The sequence below is a fragment of the Emydura macquarii genome, unplaced genomic scaffold (genome assembly GCF_026122565.2).
Source record: "Emydura macquarii macquarii isolate MOO-44397 ecotype Brisbane River unplaced genomic scaffold, CSIRO-AGI_Emac_v2 contig_3477, whole genome shotgun sequence".
NCBI lineage: Eukaryota > Metazoa > Chordata > Testudines > Chelidae > Emydura > Emydura macquarii.
In genome coordinates, this window is record NW_027133614.1 from 8,164,428 (window position 1) to 8,181,370 (window position 16,943).

At 38.5% G+C, this 16,943-nt stretch overlaps 1 protein-coding gene across 1 annotated transcript in view; it reads left to right on the forward strand.

The window, feature by feature from the left end:
* The window catches only part of CDC73 (cell division cycle 73), a 142,257-nt gene that overhangs the window by 58,325 nt on the left and 66,989 nt on the right, over window positions 1–16,943 (forward strand). The gene's annotated exons all lie outside the window — the stretch shown is intronic.

Here is a 16,943-nt window from a genome sequence, read left to right on the forward strand (position 1 = left end):
CTTTATATATAATTTTTTGTGCCAGATGACTTAACTCCAAAGAGGAGAATAGGAAAGGTACAACAAAGTTCTCTTGGTACTACTTCTTTCTTGGATTAAAGGAATGCCTAGAGACCCCAATTTACATCAAGTTCTCATTGTAAAATGCCTATCACAAATACGTAATAAGATGGGCCCTGCCCCAGGGAACATACAGTCTAAATCAGTGGTTCTCAACTCGTGGCCCATGGGCCAAAAGTGGCTGGCGGGGTCTTTCAAAGTGGCCCACCACTCCCTTCCCACAGGCTGCAGAAGGAAGAGGCTGCCTGAGGACCCAGGTGGAGAACACGTGGCTACAGGACGCATGCAGTTTCCCCTGCTGCAGCCAGCGGGACAGGAGATGAGCGAGGAACTCCTTCCTTCTGGCTGCAGTGGGGAGGAGGGGGGCTGCTGGTGGAGACTGGCCCTTCAGAGTTGTAAAAATGATATCTGTGGCCCTCAAGCCAAAAAGGTTGGGAACCACTGGTCTAAATAGACAAGTCTGACAAAGAGTAGGGGGGCAAATAGGGCCTTGCTCAAGGTTACACAACGGCATTGGGTGGAGCTGGGGATCGTACACAGGTGTTACTCTCAATACATTTGCCTATCTACTGGACAATGCTGCCTTTCAAATGTGAATCTAAACTAATTGCTTCTGTATAAATAAGAAGAGAAAATAGAAAGCTGGTCTTAATGTTAACTATAGCAGACCATTTTTGTATTTTGATGTGTGAACCATCAATTCAGAAAAAGTAAAGTATTGTAACTTTTTTCGTTTCTATAAACAAAAATGCACCCTCTGCTCAAAATGCTTGAGAGTAAATAGGAGTGTCCAATGGATTTCCCTGTTCTCAGGTATTATCAGGATCCTGTGAAAGCACTCTGTGTGTATGGGATTTTAATCTTCAGAGCAAGCAGCCACAGTATTGGACAGACAATTTTACTCTTCCCTGAGACTCATCAAGCTCCTAGCTTTTTTTCCTTGTGAGCCTGCTTTTCAAATGTTTCTCATGAGAGTCATAATGTTCTTGATAGTCGGAATATATTTTTTTAAAGTTAGATGTAACTACATTCAGTAAATTCATATACTGTCATAAAAGTCTTGCAGTTTCTGACTGTTAACCCAGTCTTTTTAGCTTTCCCAAGACTAGTTAATTTGAAATACAGTAGAACCTCAGAGTTACGAAACCAGAGTTACTAGCTGTCCAGTCAACCGCGCATCTTATTTGTAACTGGAAATACACAATTAGGCAGCCCCAGAGACGACCCCCCCCCCCCAAAAAAAAAAAAAAAAAAAAAAAAGGCAAATACAGACAGTATCATGTTACATGTAAACTACTAAAAAAAGGGGAAAGTAAAAAGATTTGACGAAGAAAGGAAACTGTTTCTGTGCTTGATTCATTTAAATTAAGATGGTTAAAAGCAGCATTTTTTTCTGAAGAGTAAAGTTTCAAAGCTGTATTAAGTCAGTGTTTAGTTGTAAACTTTTTGAAAGAATAGCCATAACATTTTGTTCAAAAGTTACAAACATTTCAGAGTTAATCAACCTCCCTTCTCATAACTCTGAGATTCTACTGTAGTGTCAGGGTTCTGTGGATGTTGGATTATGTGAACAAGTTTTCTTTTAGCTAGCATGCGCTCAAACAGGCAATTGTGTTTCTAAGTTATTTAATGAGATAAAGAAGCATTATATACAGATGTTGGTTTGAAAAAGTCAGATTTAAAAGCTGAATAATTCAGTCCTTAAATTTTCCTTTGGGTAGTTTTCAAATCATGTATAAATGCAATAAGGCATTTTGTGTTGGCTACTGTGTTGGCTTGATGTCAGCATCCTAAATCATACAATAGGGCTATTTGTTTTATTCATCAGAATGGGATGCATTTTATTGTGAGAGAATTGTTTTGTGAATTTGCAGATCTCAGCTAGCCCAAAGTGGGTATTGGCAGATATGGCAATTTCCGGCGTATCATTGTGAGTCCTTATTGAATTTAAGTATTTTTGGGGTCCATTATATTAAATGCAAAGTTTATGTACTGTTGCTGGCTGGGATTGTGTGTAACCTCTCTCGGAGGGAGAAGTGATGTGAGTCTTAGAAGTTCAAAGGACTATATTGAAAATGTCCCAGAATGGACTTTTGGGACATAAGTGTTAAGAGGATTTCTTGGGGAATAACTAGGGGGAAGTTTAATACAAACTCCCCCACCCTTACACCCCTCTGGTTATTCAAAAACCCTGCCTTTTGAAACTACACCCATGGGTCTTTGCCTACTAATTACCTTTTCCCAGAGACAGGAGATCAAAGGCCTGACCCGTATAAAGAAACGGCTGATCTGTCCTGCTGGAATTCTCGTTCTGAATCTGAGGTAGTTATGAACCTATAATCATGGGGAAGACACAGGTGTGGGTTTTGAAGACTGGACGCCTAACAGAGCCCTTGCTGGAGTTCCGGGTGACCTCTGGTTAGCTTTTTAACACGCACATAGGTTCTTTTATTGTTTTTAATACATTTCCTCTGTAATGGTTTCACCTTAAGAATACGTGTGCTTGCTTACGAAGAGCTGTGTCATATATTATAGCTGCAGGCAATATGCTATTCATACCCTTAGGAGAGAAAGCAAAGCAGAGATGCTGGTCTGTTTAGGCAGTCTAGCTGCTGGGAGTATCAGTCTCAGAAGGGATCTGTGCAGCCTGGAAAATTCAGGTCAGGAGGGAAAGAGGAGGTCTCTGTCCAAGAGGTGATGATTGGGAGCTGGGAACCTTTAAATATGTGCCCTTGAGGGACGACAGAGGGAATAGAAGTGCTGTTACCTTGAAGCTATTATAACAGTTGTTATATAACCACATAATGTGTGTGATATGGGACTCTTTTTTCCTAATAAACGTCTTCATATGACAAGTTCTAGTCAGTGTCTAACAGAAAAGACAAGGGCAGAAGAGCTTGGATTATCATGCAGGGTACTGATTCATTCTACATTTTCTCTTCAGCTACAGTATGTAGCTTTTATGACTTTGGGTTTCAGAAAACAGTTAGCTGTGAGCATATTTTTAGTATCTTTCCTATCCCTGTCTAACAGTCCTCACTGTGAAATGTCTAACATTTTCTATGAGAAACCCATGAAATCAGTAATTTATTTCTCAGATATACACCGGGGACATTGCTTACAATGTATTAGTTGCAGTATAAATTATAATCCACATGGCAGTTTTATGAATTGCTTTAACAAATTTGAGGTAATTACCCTTGCTGTTTTTTTAATTATCTAGCAGTAGCACCAATGGACTTCAGTCAAACTCAGGATCCCTGTGTGCTAGCTACTGAACCAACATATAGAAAGACACAGATTACATCTCCACTGTAGCAGGAAGTATAATTTGCAGCTCAGGTAGAAATAGCTGCCCTAGCTCTGATGCAGCTAGCATGCTAAAAATAGTAATGTAGCTGCAACTGCACAAGCAGTGGAATGGGTTTGCTGCCCCAAGTTCTGTCCCATCTGAAACCCTAGGCATATGGTTGGTGTGGCTAGCCTTCCTACTGTTTGCACTGCTGGGACTACACTGCTGTTTTTAGAGTGCCAACTTGATCAGAGCTAGCACAGGTATGTCTGTCTGATCTGGAAGTTACACTTCCAGTATCAGTGTGGACATACCCACAGTTCTTGCCCTGAGAAATGTACAATCTAATTTAAGACAAGATACAAGTGTAGCAAACGGTAGGAGACAATTGGAGGGTAACAGTGTAGTGTGGATTATGCGGTTACATAAGCCAGTAATCGGCACAGTGTGATGGCTCAGAATCATTTAAATGAGAAGGGAACTCCAGTGATAGAAGTGAGGGAGTCAGGAGCAGGTTAGGTTGGAGGGAGGGATGTCTGGATGGGGGGCATATATGAGAAAATGAAGGCAAAGATTAGGAGGGCAAAAACCAGATGATTAGGGTAAGGTGGTGATATTAGTAAATGTAGCACAACTATTAAATGAGTCAGTTTTCTGGAGGAGATGGTTGGACTTGTCGCTCACCCCTGGTATTGTGAGTCAAAAGCTAAAAATGCCATACCAGCAAAGATATGGTTTATAGCTGGAGCCTGGGAAGAAGGCTTCTGAAGCTCTGGTCTTGTGAAGGAGCAGTGATGTTGAAGGGTAGGTGTACAAAGTGGACATCGGCTCCCAGAGGATGTGAAGACCTTTCCCTTCTCTCTGGCTCTTACGAGGTGGTTTGTTACCTATGGGCAACTGTCCACTTTTATTATGCGTAGAATAGTTAGGATGGTTCTACTTTACAAAACAGTAATTGTATCACAGGCAGAAATCAGTTAAATATTGTGTCATCCTATTAATATTTGAAACTAAGTTGTTTCAGGGTCGGTCCCCCCATCTCATGCCGGGCGCCCAGCTCTAAAGACAGCACTGCTGCCAGCAGCAGTGCAGAAGTAAGGGTGGCAGGTAACGTTTTATTACCCTCACTTCTGCACTACTACTGGTGGGGACCCAGAAGTAAGAGGTGGCAGTACCATACCATGCCAGGAGCTTCCTGCAGCTGGGGGAGTTTCCTGGAGGTAGGTCTAATCTAGCCCTGGGAGCAGCACCTGAATGGGAAGAGGAAGTCCCATCCCTTCCCAGCCCAGCTGGGACAATCAGCTGGAGCCTTGCGCACAGTAAAAGCCTCTGGATGGGGTGACCCCAGCCCTACGGCACCCTGGCTCTGGGCCCAGTGCTCTGGAGTTAAAGGGACCTTGAGCTGTCCGTGTGTGTGGCATGGGGATCAACACACCACCATCCCAACCATGGGGCCCTGGGTGGTCACCCTCTCGCCCACCCATAAGGCCAGTCCTTTTCTCCGCTCCCGCAAATGATGACACCCCTCCCCCATACTGTGCGACTCTCACTTCTGCGCTGCTGACAGTGGCGCTCCGTTTACAGCTGGGCACCTGGCCAGGAGCCTCTGCTATCCGGCTGCCCAGCTCTGAAGGCAGCACTGTCGCCAGCAGCGCAGAAGTAAGAATGGCAGTACCACGATCCCCCCTACAACAGCCTTGGGTCCCCAAGGAAACTCTGAAATTGACATTTTTTAAAATCCTATGACCATGAAATTGATCAAAATGAACCAGGGATTTGGTAGGGCGCTCTATCCGTAAGATAAAAATACATGGAACAGATAATCTTTAATATTCATGTAAAATGACTGGTCTGAGGAGAACTTCAGTATGACTGACCAAAGTGTTAGTGATATGTGCTCTGGAAGTCTTTAAATTGTAAGAGCATTCCTAGAAACCACTACTCACTGAGCTCGATGTCAAAGTAACTTTATTATTATTTTTTAAATTTTCACCAACTCCTTAATTTCTTATTTTTCTTTCCTACAAACCCCTTTCGGCACAAGTCTCCTTGTATATTCTAGAGCAAGGAGTTTGGAGTGTGCACTGCATTGCTGCAGTCCTGCTTGCTAGCTAACATTGGGGAATTATTGGGTATAGGACAAACAAATTGCAACGTTAAAGAGTATTAATGGTCATTTAGTTATGTCTTAAGAAAATGAATTGCTTGCATAACCTGTTCTGGTTCTATTCTTATTTATAAAACTCAGTGGAATACTTCTGGGCAAAATGTGCTTAATACACATTGCACCTAGTATTCTACTGCTTATGTTCTAGTTAATTTAACTAACTGCTGATAATATGTACAGTTGCCTCATGTAGGCATATAAATTAACTTGTAATTTAGTGCGGTGTTATGTGCGGTTACAGTAGAGTATAAGTTAAAGAATTTCAGATCCTGAAAATCTCACTTTATGCTTCACTACATGGAGAAAATTTGCAAACGTAGCTGGACTTGGATAGAAAGACTTACAGAAGATCACATGTATTACAGCAATAAAAATGATAGAAGACAATAAATCCTAAACTTATTCAGCATATTGCCTTATTTTCAGCCTGCTTAAAAGCTGGTCTTTTCCAAGAATTTCTTCCAGTTCTTACAAATTTCACCTTTAAAATTTAAACCTGAAAATCAGAATATTTATACAATTGACTGCCTTATTTGTGCCCACAATTGGGTTTATAGGCACAATACTCAAGAGTGCCTGTAATTCAGATGAGAACAAGTAAATAGATGCAAATTGCATGAAAGGAAACCACCTTCAGAAATCTTGTCCCACTGTGATTTTGGAAAAAAGTATTTATCGAGGCCAGCTTTCATATTTGTACCACATAACAGACATGGATTCAGGCATGTGTATGGTGAGAAGGTGCCCTAGGCTGAATTTTGGATATGTTCTTTCATTCCAGCAGACTCCTTTCCTATCCTTTTCAGTTCATAGAATCTTTTTTGAGATCTTAGTGCAGCTTTACTTTATGCTCTTTAAGGCTACCTTCCCTTAATTTCAATGTTAAATTGTACAAACTGTAACTAATTCACATATGAATAGGAATTCCATATGGTTATTACAATGTGTATAATTTTAAAAAATCTGATGCTGAGAATACATCTTAATATGATGTAAAATATATTGATTAGAATTAGAAGGAAACAGTGTTCTCTCCTGTCTGTGAGGGGCTAAGAAGTTCATGGGGTGGATGGTGTTTCAATGGCCAGCCTACAGAGGGTTGGAGCCACCTGCATTCCCAAAATATTCTCTCTCCAGATGGCCCTCTATCCTCTAAAAATCTTCTGAAATTTTTTTTGGTAGAATGGAGATGAAAGTTTTCTCGGAGTTGTTTTTAAAGCTCCTTTTTGAACAATATGACGTTGTTTGAGTCTTTTCTTCCTTCTTCTGTTTTCCACATTGTTTACTCACTTTGCTACTCATTCCATAGCAGGGTGGATTGATTTAAATTCCGATTCCAAATTACCAAAAAAGCTAAGACTGTGGCCATGATGTTCCAAAATAAGGGGCATGTATTATGTAATATAAAATAAGAAAATGACACCCAGTGTCAATGGGCAATTCTAGATTTCTTTTACTGCAGCTTTCTGGACCATATACTTGGGTGATAGTCTAAACCTCGTTAACTAATTAAACAAGCTATAAGGATTAGCTCAGCTAAACCTTTTTTTTCTAGCAACATCTAACATAGCAAACAACTTGGGAATTTACTTGTTAAATCACACTTATACTAAAAGGCAGAGAGAGTCTTGAAGAATGATGCACTGCAAAGTGAATTATTTAAGTTACTAAGCAGTTGATCCACATTGTTCTTCAGACATAGCCTCACCTTCATCCACATCATTTTCTCCCAATAAGCAGTTTTCATTAAGATGTTTCATTCTTGCAGCTAGGCCCTGCATCTCCTTCTTGCATTGCTCACACTTGACACGTTCTTTTTTTTTTTTTTTTTTTTTTACCCAGAAAAGGAATTTCTTCAAAATATTCCCAGATAGGGTCTCTCTTATGCCCAGAAGCCATGACAATTTTTCTGAGACAAAAGTGTGGGGGAATATAGGAAGCTGTGTGTGTACTGAATGTCTTCCCTTTTTCTTTCCAGTCCATTCCACTGTTCCTTTCTTCTCTGCCTCCGTCCTTTGTCTCTCTGTCTTTAACACAGTGTCTTAACTAACTCCTCTGCCTTGCTTGGCCCAGCTTCACCACCACATAAGCGCAAAACAACAACAATCCTAACCAGCCTGTCTTTCTTTGCACATGTGATTTTAGTCTGCTGAGAAACAGAACTGAAAGCCCAGAACTTTCAAGAAGCAAGAGCTGGTAGTTAGGCTGGACAGACTAGAGCCATTAATTCATTTTTTATGAGACTAAATGTAGGTTTAGCATGTTTGTGATGAGCTTTAATTGTAACTATTTTTTAAATGAGAGAGAAATTTAGTATTTTGATTTAAAAAAAAATCTGATTTAAATAAAAAATCTGAATTTTTTTATTTAAAAAAAAAAAAATCATTGTTTTTTATCCACTCCGTTCCATAGTGAATATGTTTTACATTAGTGTAAATTTAGACTTGTTGCTGTAAATTATATTTTGTTTTGTAATCTTTTGGCTCCGATGGCCAAAGATGGATTTTCTAAGTAAGCTTTTTCTGTATACTTAGGGTATGTCTTTACTAACGACAGCAAATTTGCCACTGTCGGATCGATTTATCCGGATCAATTTAGGAGAAGTGAAGACCTGTTGGATTGATCTGGAAGTCGATTTAGCAAAACCACCTCCACAAAAAGCGTAGTGCTGCATCGATGGGTACACATTTCCCGTCAGCGCAGCATAGTGGAGACGGCATGCAGAAACTAGGAAGTTGACGTAAGTTACGCAAGCTACTCTTGGTAGCTTGCATAACTCCAGTCCACTGCTTCTGAGTTTGCCAGTAAGTATAGACCAGGCCTTTGTCTTCAAGTCTGTGTATCAGTTTCTTTTCCAGGTCTGTCTTGATAGATTTTTCTTTTAGTGTTGTTTCTCTCGTGTATGCTGTTACAGCCCTAGCTGAGCTCCCACTTGTGGATGGTCTCCAGGCTGCAAGTGACCCATAATGTCGATCACATGTGTTTTTACGCCTGCTGAGTCTGGTCTTTCAGGCACACTCCCAGGGTACAGAATATAATGTTCATATGTCTTTGTGGAGTGTGGGACTCAAAGGTCCAGCTGCCATAGGCCCAAAGACCAGTGCGGATCCCCGTCTCAAATCTTCCCAATAGTTTAAGTATGCCCTCCCCAGAGCTCTCTCCTAGTTTACAGTAATGCACTGACTTTCTGAAGGCACTTCTAAACCATTCTTTTTCTTATAGACAAAGCACAAAAGATATATAGATCCATGGAAAAATAACAAATCTGAACAAGGCTGTCGCTGAGTTTCCTCAGCTGTTTTTGGTTCTGAAGAGTCTGTGTTCTTCCAGAGAGTCCTGGATTCTTGGCAACCCGTCTCATCCTGCCCAGCCTTCTCTTCTGATTCTGGTCTAATCTCCCTGTGCTGAAAGTCTTTTAACAGCAGATTCAAACATCTTATCTTTCCTTTGTCATAACAAATCCCATCTCATTTGTGTTTTTAGGGATTGATCACTGCTGTTGTTAATCTTTGATCAGTTACATTTTGGGTTTGCTTGCTTTTTTCAGGTTTTTATTCCCATTGTTCAATGCTAATGGGAGACTGTCCTATTTTTACAAATGAATGAAACCAACTCATTGCTTTATATAGTAATATCATTTAAGGATTAGATCAGTAAGAGGAATACTTCTTGGGAATTAAACACTGAATTAGATAATGGATTTGTAAGAATTAGAGATGGAAAAGACTTGTTACAGTAGTCATTTTGAACTATCTGCCAATGCAGGATTGTTCCCTCTGGGATATTCTTGAGTGTCTTGTGCAGGATAGATTTATAGTCTCAAGCAATAGGGTGCCCCAGCAGACTTGATGGTAGCTCTTGTAAGACTCTTGTGTTGCTGCTTTGTGTCTTCCTCCATTGAATATTTGGGATTATTTTCCTGACATGTACTGGATAATGTTTTATGAGGCTGAATCTCATTTTATTCCTTGTCTCTGTTAACCTGAAATATTTTCAAGGAGGTTAAGATTCTGTCATGGTATTTTTTAGTAAAAGTCAGGGATAGGTCATGGCAATAATAAAAAATTCACAGAAGCCCGTGACTTTTACTAAAAATACCCTGGGGCAAGAGGGACAAACAGACTGCTGCTGGGGCTTGCAGATGCTTCAGCCCTGCCATTGCTCCTGTGGCAGCGGCTGAGGCGGCTGGTCCAGCCCCAGGGGGCTGACCCAACCTGGCTACTGATCTGGTGAGCTGAGCCCTTTGCTTTGGCAACCCGGGGGCTGACTGCCAATCAGCTGTTCAGCAGGGGCCAGAATCATGACCTCCAGGACAGAATCGTATCCTTATTAATATTTCTATCCTTACTGGAGTTGCAGAACTTGTTTTCATTTAATACAATATATGCTAACTTAATGTGGTGGTTACTACTGTTTACCTGCATATCCTACTTAAGTGCTAATTTAAACCAATCCTATAGCAGAATCTGCAGCAACCTCCTAAATATCTCTCAACACCAGCTAGATATATAGATGTTATCACCTTCAATTTATAGTATTTCAGCCACTTGTATGTTCATGTGACAGTGCTCCTGTCCACGCTAGCTTGAAGTAATTTTTCAAATGTTTGAGTTACCTGAGCAAGTACTCTAACATTGCTATAATAGATCTTCTGCCTTCTCTTCATCCACTAATTTTATAATTCTCTTTGAGCAATCAAATGCTTGTGTAGCATTTTTTCTAAATCTTTCTACGATTTGTCATAGACACACAGATTCTAAGCTATTTAACCTTTTAAAGATACGATGTTTGTTGCTTTTAATTCATTCTTCCTACTATTCCATTTTTTGCATGATTTAGCCAAACGTTTTGCATAAATAGGAGGAATAATCCTGTATAATCTGAATTATTCTGTAAAATGTAATATGAACAGTTAAAGTAGGTAAATATTTTAATGATGCATTTCGGCTCATTAGACTAAAATTTCAATATACGTAAGTCATTGCTACAGTGTAATCGAATTCAAACAAACCAAGTCCAGCTGACCTTACTTGAAGACATTTTAAGCAGACAAAGTAATCTGTGATTTGGCACCCAGTCTCTGATCCCACCTAGGACAGTCCAGCTTGTATGTAGCCATTCTGTAGGGACCTTCAGTTGTAGAAATGTTAGATGCCCTTATGACATCAAGACATTTGAGAGCTACAGGATGGGATTCATCAGAAATACTTAGACTGCCTGTGTTCTGAATGCATATGTCAAAAAAAGGGTGTGTGGTGTGTGTGTTGGAATCTCTCTTTTAGGAGAGGAAACCTGCACAAAAGAGGGAAGAGAATGTGCTCATCTGGTTTGGGTGGGGGTTTTATTGTTTTATTTTGTTTTTGCTGTTTTTAAGAGAAATTAAATCTCTGGAAAATATTTAAATTTTTGATACCCTAAGATGTTTTTAACTTGCAAAAGTTATAAGCACATAAGTTTCTTAGGTACACAATTTTTTATGGTTTACCAGCAGAAAAGTGGGTTGGGAGGGCATTGGGCTCTGAAAGGGGGTAGTTCATGGGCAGTGGGTAAGGAGGGTAAATGGTCAAGAAGTCTTCCCTAGGTATGTATGAAGGCCAGAGGAGAGGAACTCCACTCCAGTAGACTAAGGTAAGCTGCACATGTGCAAATCGCAATGCACCAATATAAATGGTTTCTAGTTTAAGGGTTTACAGTGGCTAAAATCCCAGCACTGAAAAGGTTTTGCAAGTGTCTCTAATTGAATCAGGTTTCAGCTCTGAAACGTAATTAATTTCTTCGTTGAAGGGTTTTAAAACAGGTAGATTTACCAAAATTCAGCAAGATGTTATTTTTTTAAAAGTGCTTAATTCATAAAATAATTAAGATTTACTCCTTCGTAGAAGAGGTTATATTATATTATATTATTCATGCTTTAAGTGCAAATCTCAAAGCATCCTTAACGCTGTAACAGATAGTACTGTATCCTTAAAAATGCGTCTCTTTGTCTCTGTCTCTGTGGGTCCTGTTGTATCCCAGTGATACAAAGCCTTGCACATATACGGTGTGTGGGTGTGTATATGTAATGTGTATGTATGTATATTTATTTGTGTGTTCATGTGCCTTTGGACTTATCTACACTTAAAATGCCTCAGTGCCGCCACTGTAGTGCTTCAGTGAAGACGCTACCTACGCTGATGGGAGGGCTTCCCATCAATGTGTAGGTACTCCACCTCCCTGAGAAGCAGTAGCTTTGTCAATGAGAGCTCTCTCATCGACACAGCTCCCACCAGGAGTTGGTTCAGTACAACTGTGTCACTCAAGGTGTGGATTTTGACTGTGGCAAGATAGAAGGGTGATATAGAATAACAACATTTTTAATGGAAAACTCTTAATATTAAAATGATGACAGATTTATTTCTTTTACAGAATGAGAAGTGCTGAAGTATAGGTATGGCAGCCAGATAATATAGTTTTGGGACAAGCTTTTTATGCAACAAAATCAGACATCTTATAAAAATTTGTAGACTTCTTTGGAAGATATGAATATACACTTTATATAATTATCAATTGTGCACGGTTGTTTAGATGAACAGAAGAAGAGATGGGGAAGAAATAGTTTCTCGCGATCATACATTTTATTGCTAGTTTTTCCATTCCGCTTTACTAGTGTGAAAATTAGACAATAAATCACTGCAGTCATTTGACTGTAAGAGAGAAAGTGGGGTAATGGGACCACCATCATATTTTTTTCTTTAAACCATATGGTACAGGGATAATGAACATATAATACTTATTCTTTACTCAGATTTAAATCCTGAAATTTTTAGTTGAGCTCTCGTTTCCTTCCTTTGATTTTAGTTTCCAGCGTTAATGAAAGTTGGACATAACAGGTTTGTTTGCAACATCAATCTTCACAGTTAAATCTTGACTAGAAAATAAATCACATCTTACTGGATGTAGAAAGCAGATTGTCTGAAAGGAAGAAAAGTGTTTCACCAGTTATTGAAAAGTCTAAATGTTAAAAATAGATGGAAACTTTTGTGTCTTTTAACCTTGAACAAATTACATGAGTCTTAACTTCTATGATTGAGAGCACCATTACTGAATAATGCTTTCATATATTTGTGACCATATTCTGTAATTATCAATCCATCATATTTTGGGAAGGCGGGGAAGAAAAGAGTTAACTTTTAAACTCTTAACATTTAATAGATAAACTTCTACAGAATAAGCATTTATTATTTCTTTTGTGTTTTTGGATGTGGTGAAGTAGTAAAATGTCTTTTGTATACACTTGAAAATGGATCCATAATTTAAAAAATTGATAAGTCCCATTGACGTTAAAACAGAATTATCAGAGAATATTTATTGTTAGATGTATCTTTTACTTCAAGAACAAATTTAATTTTTATATGTACCCATATGTTTACAAAATAAGCTTTACAATATGCTTTTTCAGCACCAGGTGTGTCAGTTGTCCCCTCAGCTGTATGCTTGATATTGACTTAGTTTAGCATCTGAATTAAGTAATGTTAAAAGCACATCTGAACTATAGCCTTGTTCCTTTCAAATATTGAAACATAAAAATGCTATCTTTTTCTACGTTAAAAAACAATCTATAAGAACACAATGCTTTAAAAGATGCTATGGAGTAAATTGGTTTTTCCACAAGGTTAGATAATTAAGTTGAATTTTTATGTCTACAAAAAATCAGTGTCTAGGTGAAATTTAGAGGAATGCCTGTAAGAAGACCGGCCTTTCTATTAAGTGGAAGTACTAACATTTGACTTAAAATTTAGAGCGACTGTCATATGGCTATTTCCACAGTGCTTTTACCTTGCTTTACTATGCTATACTGTCTGTGGACTGTAGTTACAATGGCTGTTAATGCTGAGGCTGATTTCATATGCCAAAGTTCACATCTGTATTGGAGGTGATGTATGCTGCATGGAAATCATACAAGGGACATGCAATCTACCTCCCTTCCTCCCCTCCTTTCCCCCCCCAGATGTTTCTTACAACTCCACTTCCTCAAATGCAGCATATATGAAATATTTAATTGACAGTTCAGCAAAATGTGTTTCCTGTGGGCAAAGATATCTAGTATTTTATTAAGCAAAGCTTTTTTTTGGTGGTCAGACTTTTTGTTGTTTAAAGCCTGAAGCATACTGAGGCATGGGAACACTTGGCATTTTCACAAGAAGAGCTGTTGTTTTTAAAAGAGAGCTTGTGGGATTTAGTGGTTTTATGAACCAAGGCATCATACTGCTTTTTAACCTAGTATGACGTTTTGAAAAGTGTTAACAGGAGGGGGTACTTAACTCTTTGATAATCTTTTGTGTTGGCAATATGAAATGAATTACTTTCTTGCAAGCTTCTAATAGTGTTTGTGGCTATAGAGTGCTTCGATTTCAGGTATCTGTAATCAGTATTCAGAGAATTGATTAGTTACTGGAATTATCAGTTTTCTTTTTAACATACATACAAGTAGACCAGCAACACCTTGTAAGAGCAACCGCTGCTTATGATCAACATTTCCCCTGGGAACACTTTCCCTATGGTGAATTGACATTTCCCTTAACAGCAACAGCTGTTTAGGAGCAACACAGCAAAGGACACCAACGCGTTACTGCTAATGAGCATCTACCGTGCTAAACTGTATCTTGTTGACAATTGACCACTCAACTATCCTATTGTTAACTTCAGAATTAAAAACAAAATAAAAGCTAGAATACTTATTTAATCTTTTACACTGTAGTAGGTGTGAAATGTTTTGAAGACTTGCTCTTTTTTTTTGGAGGAGGAAGTGTTTAAATTATGCCTATTTATACACTTGCCTTTCCTTTGATGTCCCCAGTGAGTTAAGATTGCCTTCGATATTCTTTTGATGAAAATGGCAAAGGGCATACGGTTCAAGATTGGAAAAGATGATAGGTCTGTCTTCTGGTCTCTCAAGGGATTTTTTGAAGATATCCCCATAAATTCTCTTCTCTATTTAGACAGACTACATCCTTTTCTCAAACATACTTATATTACTTTCTTGACCATTTATTGCAAGAGTATAACCCTTTGAGAGAGAACCTATCAAAGATTTTAGCTGTATTGACTCTTCAGCTTTTACTCCAACAAAGCTTAATGTAAGTGGTTTAGGTGGAACCTTGGAGACTACATAAAGGCATAGCCATGAGCGTTTCTTATGCTGAAGGGACCTTTTTTAAAGATAAGTCATTCAAGGTTACAGGCTTGGTCAGAGTACTCTGACCAAGAGTTAGTTCTTGAAAAGAATGAAGAAAATGGTTAATAGTGTGTGATTTGAGCAGTAAAGCAAAATATAGCATTAACATCATTCAGTTAGTGTTGTTGTGAAACTGTCAGATTTAAATACTTAGGAGAGTGCTTGTGTAACTGTTGCCATGGTAATACCAAATGGCAACATGGTAGTTTTTATCTATATCCTTTTTCAGCTGAATTCTTTTGTAGTCATTTAACTGTGAAAGGAAGGTTCCATTCTGTAGCCAGGTTAGTTTTCTTTTGATTAGTGCTGTAATAAATGAGAACTGTAATTAATAATTTCATGGTAAATGAAACTGTTTAAATTTTAGATACATCAGATCTATTTTTCATTCCTTTTTTATTTGAATATTCATTGAGAGCTGTCTATGGAAAAGATTGCCTGTGGAGTTAGTGACCTGAAGTTATGCTTTCATGTCACTTTTTCTAGTATTACCTCTGATCAAGGTATAGTTGTTAAAAAGCATGTCTTTGTAATTGTAAAATGACTTGAAACTTTGACATGAAAATGGATTTACCCCTACCTTGTACTTTATTTCTTTCCAAATGGACAGCTCCGTAGGCCCTTCTATCTATAGATTCAAACATTGTTTTCTAGTTTGGCCTCCTCTTTAAAAATATTTCTTAACATTAGACTGGTGTCCTATTTTCTTTACGTGAATATGATGTTTGATTAGCTGTCTCATTTGTAATACCTGACAATTTCATCTTTCTATAGCCTGACGACCAGATATTCATCTAACTGAGGTGACCCAAGTACCTATCTTTATTCCTTACACCTGCAGCTTTATTTTTGCCTTGGATACAGAGCAAAGGTAGCATTCTTGCCTTCTCCTTCCCCCTTTTTTACATCTTTGTACAGCTGACTAGATGGATACATTAATAGTTCAGCAGACAAAAATAGATATTGATGATCAGTGCTTGAGGTAGGATGCTGAACTAGAGGGACCAAAGATCTGAATTGCAATGCTGTATTCCTAAAGTATGGCTTACAGTCTTGAGTCACTTTAGTCCACTAAGGCAGTAGCACACACCAACTATAACATAGACTATTTTGAAAGACATTGTCTTTAAGTCTCTATCCTTGCAAATTCTGCTTTGGTCTATCTACATCCAGTAAAATTTAAGGGGAGATAACATAGTTTGAGTTACTGTAATAGTCCTGCATTCACTCAGCCTGTGGCTTAATATATTGTTTTTTTAAAGGCATAAAATATTGTACATGATATACATCAAAATGGAGAATTAAGAAAAACAATGTTTTCTGAGTTTGGCGAATGTACTTGAGACTTATGGATTCAGCTAAGCACCAGTATTTACTGTTAACAAGAAATGTGAAGGGAAGTGACGTTTTTATATTACCTGCTTTCACTCTCAAGTTTTCCTCATAGCTTTTGATTACTTATGGCTGTAAGTTTTAATTTCATTGCTAGTTTCTTCAATTATTTCATACTGACACATGTATGAGGCTTGTGCTGGGTTAGAGCACATCGGAAAAATGGATAGGGGAAAAAAGATCCTTCAGAGTAGTGGTATTTTTGTTGCACTTTTACACTTTTTTAGATAAAAATGCTTAGAATATTAGGGATACCAGGCTATACCAGAATGGGTATTAGGGATACCAGGATGTAATGGTTGGTTTAATATAGGTATGCCCTGAAACATAACTTGTAATATATGTGAGATTCTATGTTTATCTTCTCACAGGATCAGATGGACTTTTTAAAATTTACTGAGAAAGACGACTGTCTGTTTACCAGCACTGCACTCTCAACCTAGAATCTTAAACTTTGCTGATTATTCTACTGTATGTCAGCGCTAGGAAATATTTAGTTAATTTTGAACTTAGTTAAGAACACTTTGCTCTTTTGTAATATCTTCCATTTAAAAGTCTCAAAAGCATCTTACAGACAATACATTTCTCCCTGCAACACCACTCGAGGGTGGGAAATGTTGTTATCCTTATTTTGCATGTGGAAACTGAGATATAGTGACGTTTTGAGACTTGCCCAAGTTGACACAGGAAACCTATCAGGACCGGGAATGGGTTTCAAGTCTTCTGTCTCCCAACCTGTGCTGTTAGCCATAAGACCTCATTTTCCCACGGAGAAGTGTATTGATGTTTGAGCTGGCAAAGAACCTTGCTCACTTGCT